We start from the raw sequence: 10851 nt of genomic DNA, 5'->3' as shown, positions 1-10851 counted from the left end.
TTGGAATTTACAGTCGGCAAACGAGGGAAGACTTTCTTAGCTAACACCAGCTAACTTGGAAAAATTAAAGTGGATTTCATACTTGAGCACACGTCATAAACCCTTTATTTGGCGGAGAAACTGGAATTAAAGCGCCTCGGAGCCCACCAGCCACGGTGGTACTGTCATCACTCAAACTGCTGGTAAAATTAACCGCGGGTTCAACGTGGTGAAGTTTGCCAAGAGGAAAAACCGCCATGCTGTCCTTTTCTGAGCCGTCTGCTGGTGAGTGAAAGCATTTTTTATCACCCTGTCTTGGTGGTTCTGGTCCGTGCATTAGCCATATTGTTGAGCTTGATCGATTGAGGTTGTTGTCATAAAGTTGTCACAGAATGGGCTAGTATCCTTAAAAAAATGTCTGTGCACTTCGTTGTGGTGTTGAGCTCTTTGATGCTTATGGCCCTGTAGGCTTATTTGTTCTGAGCTTTGTTGTGTCGGCTTATGACGATAGAATATCACATTCTTAATTAAACAATATTACAGAGAGGGTGTGCTTCAGTGATGCAGTCGAGCGTCCAACTTGGGCTAATGCTTTCTAGAAATCATGGCGTTTCCCAGACTGAATAAATACCTCACATATAAACACAAAACTGCTTTGCTAGCTCAATCTTGTTGTAACTAAGACATCGTTGATTGAATCCGTTAATTTTTCCACGGACAGACTTAGCTATTACGTCCGCAAACTTCACATATATTTTTACGCTAGCTGCGCCGTGTCACCGGCACCGCTGATGGAGAATGCAGCGGGAGCTGAGATATGATCTCAACTGAAGGGTGGTTAAGTTTTGCTGTGTATGGGTGGGTAACGATTAAGAGTGGAAAAGGGTTCGGGTTTTTCAGTGTGTGTGAGGGTGTACCCCTGGGACACACCGGATGCGTGAACCTCAGCAGTGCCTGTGCATCGCTGAACTGCTGCGTCGCGCAGGCTTGTAGCGTCCACACTGGAAGCGTGTCTGCTGCGGCGTTTCTGCCACTGGCAGCCCGATCTTTCTATCATGTCCCCTGTCTATTTCTGCTGAGAACCGCGGTCACGCGGCGAAAATAAGCGAGACCTCGAATCTCTAGATGAAGCGACGCAGCAGCCACGCGCATCTCAAGCTTCATTTATACAAAACAAACTACAGACACTAGCAAAGCAACACAGTACATACAATAAAGCCAGCAGAAACGTCAGACAGGTCGGACCACCGTGATTAAATATTTATTTCTATTATAGAATCTCATAATAATGACTTACTATCTCATAATAATGACTTACTATCTCATAATAATGACTAAGTGGCATAACGCCTGTGGATGGCGGTGTTAAGTCATTTTCAAGCTAATTCATGAACTGAAAAGCATTAATAGTGGAAGATGAAATGAGAATGAATCATAGAATGAAATGGTCTTTAATTGATTTACAATCCTAAATTTTGATTATTTTAACAGTAGCATTTTTTTTTCTCATTACCCTTACTCGTGGAAAACTGATTTTCAGTCTTGTTGCTATTCCTGCCGATTGCCTGCCATAGAATCAGTGATTTTGGATGTTTTTCACTCAGAGGTGATGAAAATCCACTCATATTTTATTAATGACAGTGGAAAGGCTCTGTGGGATGAATATGGTCATAAAATTACTGATTTGGGATGATTCTGGCTCAAATCTAATGAAAAATTACTAGTTTGTGTGGAACAGCAGTGAAATTGATTTTCCTGCAACTGTTGTGTGTGCCATCACTCTGCTAGTAGAATTAAGCATTTGGGATGAGTCTGCATCGATTCTGGTGAAAAGTGACTAGTTTTTGTGGCATAGCAGCGAAATTGACAGAGAGACATGAAAAAACACATGTTGTTGTGTGCCATGACTCTGCTAATACAATCACGCATTCGGTGTGAGCAGGGGCGGATCTAGAAAAATATTTATGGGGTGGCAAAAGGGGGGCAGGAATTTTCGAGGGGTGGCAATGAATTAAATCACAGTTGATAAGACAATAGTAGACATAATTTACACAAACACTTCTGCTTGCAGGACTTTATACATAACTCAAAAACATGTCTCATATGTGGATATAATGGCATGGGCTACTATTTACAAACTCATACAAACTTAATCTCATGCAATCAGTGTTTCATATGAAACAGTCAACTGAATGAGAGAAAGAACTTTGATGACACTGCTGTATGTGGGTCATTATCACATGAAAAGCATTAAGGTAGGACACTGGTGATGAATGACATATGTGTGAAAGGAAGAATAAAACTGTGTCAGAGTGGTAGCATTGCAGGATGCATTTGTATAAGTAACTATCCAAAGTAAAACTTACCCATGACGATCTATGCAGTACGCTGTACTAAAATTAGTATTGCTACATCTGATTACCTCATGTCACTGATGGCCCTGGGTCAACTATGGAAATAAACAGTATTCAAACAAGGACTGGACATGACTTTTAATGGTTACTCAGAGCATACTTTTGACAAATGAGGTTTTTACCAATAAAATCATATCAAATACAGAACATTACAAAAGAGTATGTTAAATTAAAATCTCCACAAACCTGGAAAGGAGTCACATGAAAATAAACCTTGCTCCCAGTCATAAAATGTACAAAGAACTTTTGTGAGTAGACTGTTCCTGGACAGTTTTATACATACAGTGAAAAAGTTTTTGGGCCCATGCATTTTGAACATTGCATTAAGAATCATTCTTAAGTCTTTAAGTACAATTTATTTTAGTACAGTCATAGCTAAACTCTAAATAAATTTTAAAGACATTAAAAACATAAAGTAGGTTCCATAAAAGTTGAGACTGGGGACATATTTAAGGGTGTCTGAACACTTTTTTCCCACCACTGTAAAACAAAGAAAGAGACATTTAATAGTCACTATCCAATGTCATGTCTATAACAGTTGAATGCGGCGATTTCCATGCTGCTCAGCAAAACGTTTTACAAATTTATCTAGATCTAATGCTTTTGTGCGTTTTGATTCAATGCTGAGTACAGCCAAACTAGATAGTCTCTTCTCTGTCATAGTAGACCGCAAATAAGTCTTAATGAGCCTAAGAGATGAGAAACTTCGTTCACAGGATGCACTGCTCACAGGTAAAACAACTGCTATTTTACACAATCTGAACAACTCATAAAAAACATCCTGGTATGGGTCCAAAAACCGAGTGAACTCCATTAGAGTGGTAGGACTCTCATTTTCCCCCTTTTTTCTATCAAGTACTCTCCTCGTCTGATGTAACTCGTGTTTGAGATCCTCAATATTGGAGTCATAAGCTTCAGCCAATAACAGTACAGCATCCTCTCTCAGAAAAGTTGGACTTGATGGATTTAGTGCCTGAACACCCTGCATAATATCACAATTTGTGTTGGAAAATCGTCTTCCTATTTCTCCAATCATGTTATCCAGAACTGGATAGTACACAGAGACACAAAAAGTGTGTTTGCTATCTGGAACTACATGCTGTCCCAAGGTGGAGTGGATGACAGTATCTTGAAGCACCTTTGTTGTCTGTCTTGGCCTCTTTGATTTTCGCTGAGTCGTATCAATGTTACTTCGTTGACATAAATCAAGTGTTTCACTCCACATTTCATCAAAAGAGGCTTCACTACGGTACTGGACCAGTGTCTCTTTGAGTGCTTCAATAAGTTCAACAGCCTTAGCATAGTCTACTGTTTTAGACTGGAGCATGTCTGATAAAAATTTGGAGTCACTCAGGACCTTTCTGAACAGAACAAGAGAGCCAGCAAAATTCAGATCAATCTGGGCCAATATCCATCTTGCTTCAACAGCTCTTTGTGGATGGTTCTCAGATGCAATCTCTTCAAGCACTTGTACTATTGCTGGCAACCTGTCCATAACATTGCGACATGCTATGTGTCTACAGGCCCAGCGTGTATCACTCAGCTGTTGGAGTTCTCTTGGTGGGCCATCAAACATCTCTCGTTGCACTTCCAGCCATTTGTTATGCACATAAGACCCAGACATAAACACATACATTTGCTCTAATAATGAAAAGAAGTTTCCTGCATCTGCCACACTTTTTACAGCGTCAACTATGACTAGGTTCAAGCAGTGTGCACTGCAGTGAATGTAGAAGGCATGTTTGGCCACTTCTTTTATTTTTGCCTGGACACCTGCATGTGTCCCACGCATTACTGCCGCACCATCGTAGCCCTGGCCTGCAAGGTTATTCTTGTACTCTAGCCCATGCTTTTCAAGAAAGCATATAATTTTTTCACTTAAGGCAGCAGCATGCAGGTGTTCTGCCACTTCAAATTCCAGAAAGCTCTCATGAACCACACCATTGTAAAAATATCGCAGAACAAATGACATTTGCTCTTTTTTCTGAGCATCTTTAGTTTCATCAACAATAACCGAAAACTGCTTGCTCATTTTAACTTCCTGGATGATTTCTTCTTTAACCATAGAAGCCAAGCATTCCAGTATTTCGTTCTGTATTGTTTTACTGGTGTATTTTGCATTCTTAGCTTGTTGTTCAAGTCTTTTTTTAATAATGGGGTTATGGTTACCCACCAAGTCTAACATAGACTGAAAAACACCTCTTTTTTCTGAGTCAACAGACTCCCTGTGACCCCGCTGAACTATGTTTTCAGTTGCTGTCAGAATCAAGATTTCAGCAAGTGTTTTGACATAGTACTGATTTTCAGCAACTTGCTTTTTGTTTTGCTCATCCATTAACCCAAACATTGAGCTATTTTTATCCAAATTTTTTTTGTTCTCTCTCCAAGCAAACATGGCATTTATGTGACCTTCAGATCTGGCATGAGAATGGAAACCACTGTCTTTCATGGTTGCCTTTTTCCAGTTGCAGTAGCCTTCAAATGAGGTGAAAACTGTCCTTGGAGCATCAGGTAGGGAAAAATGCCTACATGCAAAGCAGTAAGCTGAATTGTTTGATTGCGAATATTCTAGCCAGGGGTAAGTTTTGTACCAGTCACTTTGAAAGCTTCTTCTGGCTCCTCCTTGGAGGGTCTTGGGGAAGCTGCCTCGCTGTGGTTGCATAGGCACCTCACACCTGGACTTAGATATGTCTAGAAGATGGAGGGGAGAAAAGATTAAAACTGCACTACATATGAACTAGTCTTAAAATATAAGAACTAGAAAATACAAAATAAATTTGGAACTGTCATTGATTAGTTATAACTTTCAGATTGTGTAAACACACAGTAACATTTAGAGTATTTTTTGATTCATGTGTTTAATTTTGGCAATCTAAAATACATTTCAAACAAAATATTAAAATTCTGTCCCCATCTAATTACACTTTCACATTTACAAGTTCCCCAATTATTCATATTTAGACTAACAAGAATATTTATATTTATTTGAAGAAGTCTAAGCAATGTCTCTTATAGCAAAATTTTATAAGGCATTAATTAGCATATAATAGCTAATACTTAGTTATGGAGTTTAACTTGTGGTATATTACTAATCAATACCAACATTTTCTCTTGTAAATAATGTAAATTGTGTCATGGTTATTATTTTAATACAGTATTTTCTATTACTGAGTTTTTTTTACTCTATTTACTGTCCACTTGCTGCTGTAACTTATCTTATGCATAATCTTATTTCATACCATGTGGACCAGCTCGACTGGAGATAGCTGGTGATGGTTCACTCCTTTCCCTTTCTCTTTCTGAGCCCTGTACTTCATCTTCTCTCTTATTTTCTCCGTCCTCATCTTGGTGGTGCACTCCCTCCATATAATCTCCGCTGTGTTCTGTCACCTCCTCCTGTCCCTGGTCACCTTGGCCTTGAACTCTGTCGCGTTTCTGTTGCCCTTCCCTCTCTCCTTTCAACTCGTCTCTGTCTTCTTTCTTTCCTTCCATCTCCTTTCCCTCTCTCTCCACCTCGTCCTCTCCTCTCTCTCCTTCCTCATCTTTTCTCTCTCCTTTCACCTCATGTCCTCCGTCTACCTTGCTCAATTGTTCATTTTCAATCTCTTTGGCTTTTCTCTTCGGTCCGAAAAAACTGTGTATGTTACCTTTCCTCTTCATTTCTGCTGGATTCACAGACGTTTAACGTTAATCAATGTTAGCTTAAATTAGACGATAGCCAAAATTAATGTAACGGTTACATGTACAAAATAACCTTCTTCAACTAGATTTTTTCATCTTAAAAGCAACATAGCAACTGTACAAGTTACACTAACTAACTAACTTACAACTAACGTTATACTAGGACTGTACTTTCATCATTCGATAATTAATCGGTATTTACCTCTTTACTCCCGTGTCTTCTCCCCTTGCTCCTCTGCTTCGCGCCACACAGTTTAAAAATAAAATAAACAAAGAAAAGGTCCAGTAGTGCCGCTCTGACGCTCTCGTGCTGCATTCGGTGCAGTAGGACATCAGAGATTCGCGCTCGTAAAAGTCAAGTTGGCCATAACTTTTCTTTGAATTCGTTGCTGCCAAGTGGGGTGGCAGCAGGGGAGGCAAGGCATTATTTTAGGGTGGCAGCTGCCACCCCATGCCACCCCGGTAGATCCGCCACTGGGTGTGAGTCTGGATCGAATATGATGAAAAGTGACTAGTTTGAGTGGAATAACATTGAAATTGATAGAAACATATAAAAAAGCATATGCTGTGTGTGCCTTGACTCTGCTAATACAATCACGCATTCGGTGTGAGTCTGGATCGAATATGATGAAAAGTGACTAGTTTGAGTGGAATAACATTGAAATTGACAGAAACATATAAAAAAGCATATGCTGTGTGTGCCTTGACTCTGCTAATACAATCACGCATTTGGTGTGAGTCTGGATCGAATATGATGAAAAGTGACAAGTTTGAGTGGAATAACATTGAAATTGACAGAAACATATAAAAAAGCATATGCTGTGTGTGCCGTGACTCTGCTAGCAGAATCACGCATTCGGTGTGAGTCTGGATCAAATATGATGAAAAGTGACTAGTTTGAGTGGAATAACATTGGAATTGATAGAAACTGATAGAAAAATTCATGTATTAGTTAAGTAGGTATGGTCATATGTATGTATATGTTTGGCGGCAGGGCCTTGAGGGGAACACTATAATAGACATATGGACATCATGGTCATCATGTGAACCGAGAGCTCTGTAAAGCTTTGTCTAGGTCTGTTAGAAGGAATCTGTAAACAACTAGAGGTGCCTCCCCAGGGCATCAAGGCCGTCAATATATACTAGTGACTTTCCTTTGTCTTGTCAGAATTCTCCATGGAGACTTTTGCGTACTCTCCGTGTCTACAATATATGTTTGGTTTGGATTAAAGAGACGCTGGACTTTAACCAACCTCAGTTTATTTGGTAATTTTTACCTATCATTTTGGTCCTTCGAGCCGGATTCCTGGATGTGCTTCTCGGCCCTCTTTCCAAGCCGGAGCGGAGTAGAGTGCATGACATAGGTTACAAAATCCTTTTCCTGCTATGTTCAGAGATAAAGGCTCTTGCGGGCTGGAGAGGGTCGGGAGCCCCACGGATTCCTTTGTGAGGTGAGAAGAACGGGGAAGAAATGACTGTCTCATGCAAAGTTTGACTACTGATTGGGCGACTGTAAATGTTGTTTGGAGACCTATGGGGCAAAACGGTGAGCCGCTCCTGTGGGACCGAGATAGAACACTCGGGCTTGGTCCACAGCTGAACCAAATGGCAGATACTCTTCGGGAAACATTTGGCCGGAGAAATGATTGGGCTGAAATTGATACTGTGGTACAAGAGGAGAAAGAGACAGTAGCACAATATGCTGCCAGGCTCACGGAAGCATTTCATGGACACAGTGGGCTGGAGCCGCGAATCGGAGATGGGGTTAATCCACGCTACGAGTCGCAGTTAACATCCTGCCTTCGGAGGGGTTTAAAACCACAGATTGCAAATTGGATAAAAAAACATTTGGTCGGATGGGAAGGAGAGCAGAGAAGGGTTATTCTCGCACATGCTAAACACGCTGAAAAAGTTCTGGAAAATGTAGATAAGAAACATAAAAAAGTAGAGGTGTTTTATAATGACGGTGAGAATGATGATGGTTGCTTTTTCTCTTCTGAGTCCCGCAGGAAGGAAATTATTTGCTATCGCTGTGGGAAAAGAGGCCACATCGCCAGAGAATGCAGAAGTCTCATTCCAGCTGCGGGCACCAGGCGGGGCGGAGGTCAAGGCGGTGGACGGGGCAGGAGAGGACGCGGGGGCCGTGGAGGCGGTCGTAGAGAGAAAAGAGAACATGATGACAGAGAGAAGGATGAGGAGCAGGACTTCTGACCAGCTTCCCCTGCAGAATCAGGTCATGCAATCACACACACACATACAGAACAGAAAACAAAAACTGAAGATGCTGACTATGATTCTGAGAAAGTGGAGGGATCAGAGGTTCTATTGCAAGGAGAAGTGCTAAATTTGGAATCTGTTGAAGTAATGTTAGCTGAGTGGGATGACAAACCTTTTGTGACTCTGCTGGTGAGGGGAGAAAAGTGTACCTATTTGTGTGATTCAGGAGCTTGCAAAACTGTGTTGAAGAAAAAAGAGTTGCCTGACAGTAGTCGGTTGACAAAACAAGAACTATCAGTAGTGTCAGCTTCAGGACATCATGTGTCGGAGAGATTGACAGAAAAAACAAAACTAACTGATCCAGTAACTGTTTTTTCAGTAATGTTGAAAATGGTGGCCTCCTAGGTCGAGATGGCATGGCAGCATTGCAACTTGGAATCATGCCAACTGACAAAGGGGTTGTGGTTTTCCGAAAAGCTCAGTCTGATTGTATCTTTGTGATTGAAGATAAAAACAGGCCACGGTTTTGGTATAGCATTGACCCTGTTACAAAAGGCCCAGCAGCTATCACTGCCGAACTGAGGAGAGAAGCAGCTAGTATAACTAGGCCAGGTAATGAAGTTCAAGGGGAGGGTGACATGCGCGTGTTTACACACTCAAATTTCGAAGCAGGGCCAGACCCTGCATATGAGGAAACTTTTTTTCGGTATCCCAACTACCGACTGACTTTGACCTCACTGTACTGGGATAAATTGGGAAATGTGGGGGTCACAGTAAAAGGGGATGAGCAACTGGACAGAGTGTACAGAGGTCATTCCCTGCCCCATATTGGTCTTGCTAAGGCCCCTAAGACGCACTGGACGGACGTCGGTGCGTTAGTGGAGTTGGGGGAGAGGGCCTTAAAAGGTTGGGTGCAGAATGAGTTAGGGGGGGACGGTGTGTTTTTCCACCAGAGACACGGTCTGTACAAGAAGGCACTGAATTGGGTAACAGTGGGAGCAGCCACAACTCATTTGCAGCCCTCTTTGTGATCATTGCAGGACAAAGTGTGTTTGCTGACAGAGGAGCAGGAAAAAGAGTTAGAAGAGTTACCTTCTGAACTTTGGAGTACAGGGAAAGATGGTGATATCGGGTTGTTACGTACTGCCACACCTGTTACCATTAAACCTAAAAGCTCTTATAGACCGTTTGTCAAACAATATCCTTTGAAGCCGGAAGCTGAGGAAGGTATTTCAGAAATGATAGACAGTTTGATAAAACAAGGGGTTTTAGTTGATTGTCCTGACTCACCCTGCAACACACCAATTCTGCCTGTGAAAAAAGCTACTTCCGGGTGGCGGTTAGTAAATGATTTACAAGCTGTGAACCGAGCTGTGATTCCGCGAGCTCCAAACGTGCCAGATCCCTACACTCTTTTGAACAACATAAAACCCACTAATGTCTGGTACTCAGTGATTGATTTGACGAAAGCATTTGTTACCATTGCTTTGAGCCCTGAGTCACAGTTTTGGTTTGCGTTCACGTTTAAACACAGACGATTGACGTATTCAAGACTTCCTCAAGGGTTTCAAGATAGCCCTACTATCTTTCCACAAGAAATTAAAAAATGTATTGACCTTTTTGAACCTCCTGAGGAGGAGTCACAGATTTTGACTTATGTTGATGATATTCTTGTGACTTCTAGCTCGCAGCAAAAGTGCAAAAACATGACTTTGGCCTTGTTGAGATATCTAGCTGCAGCTGGTGTTAAAGTCTCTAAGTCTAAACTCCAGCTGTGGAGTCAGGAGGTGAAATATTTAGGCTACACGCTAACTCCTGAAGGCCATGTGTTGGATGAGCAGAGAAAAACAACTATTCTGCAGTTACCACAGCCTACAACAAAGCGAGAGATGATGTCTTTTCTTGGTACTTGCAACTTCTGCAGGTTATGGATAGCTAATTATGCCGAAATTGCACAACCATTACAGAATATGATTTATGGTAAAGCAATGGCTGCTTCAGATAAGGTGGTGTGGACTGAGGAGGGCGAGCAGGCTTTCACAAAGTTAAAGCAGTTGATAGCTTCTTCATCTGTACTTGCCTTACCTAACATGAAAAAGGATTTCATACAAACAGAAAGAACATATAAAAAAGCATATGCTGTGTGTGCCGTGACTCTGCTAATACAATCATGCATTCGGTGTGAGTCTGGATCGTATATGATGAAAAGTGACTAGTTTGTGGGGAATAGCAGCGAAATTGACAGAGACGCATGAAAAGACACATTTCGTTGTGTGCCATGACTCTGCTAATACAATCAAGCATTAGGTGTGAGTCTGGATCGTATATGATGAAAAGTGACTAGTTTGAGTGGAATAACATTGAAATTGATAGAAACATATAAAAAAGCATATGCTGTGTGCGCCGTTACTCTGCTAGCAGAATCACACATTCGGTGTGAGTCTGGATAGAATACACACACATCTAATGCTTTATTGTACTAGTAGTGTCACGGCACACACAGTATATGCATTTTCATATGTTTCTATCAATTTCAGTGTTATCAGACAGAAACTAGTCA

General features: G+C 41.3%; 1 long non-coding RNA gene across 3 annotated transcripts; it reads right to left on the bottom strand.

Moving 5' to 3' along the window:
• Positions 1-2456: 2456 nt before the first annotated feature.
• Positions 2457-6511, bottom strand: LOC137192022 (uncharacterized). 3 transcript variants are annotated; one of them, XR_010930486.1, is made up of 3 exons: positions 6277-6511; positions 5633-6058; positions 2457-5084 (listed from the first exon to the last, which is right to left on the bottom strand). It is a non-coding gene; the product is annotated as an uncharacterized lncRNA (long non-coding RNA). The 3 variants fall into 3 exon arrangements; XR_010930487.1 differs by having other exon boundaries at positions 5633-6055; XR_010930485.1 differs by lacking the exon at positions 6277-6511 and having other exon boundaries at positions 5633-6270.
• Positions 6512-10851: the final 4340 nt, after the last annotated feature.

This window comes from Thunnus thynnus, chromosome 10 (assembly GCF_963924715.1).
Source record: "Thunnus thynnus chromosome 10, fThuThy2.1, whole genome shotgun sequence".
In the NCBI taxonomy this organism is placed as follows: Eukaryota; Metazoa; Chordata; class Actinopteri; order Scombriformes; family Scombridae; genus Thunnus; species Thunnus thynnus.
Note: the sequence above shows the minus strand (reverse complement) of the source record. Positions and strands in the feature narration are given on the sequence as shown.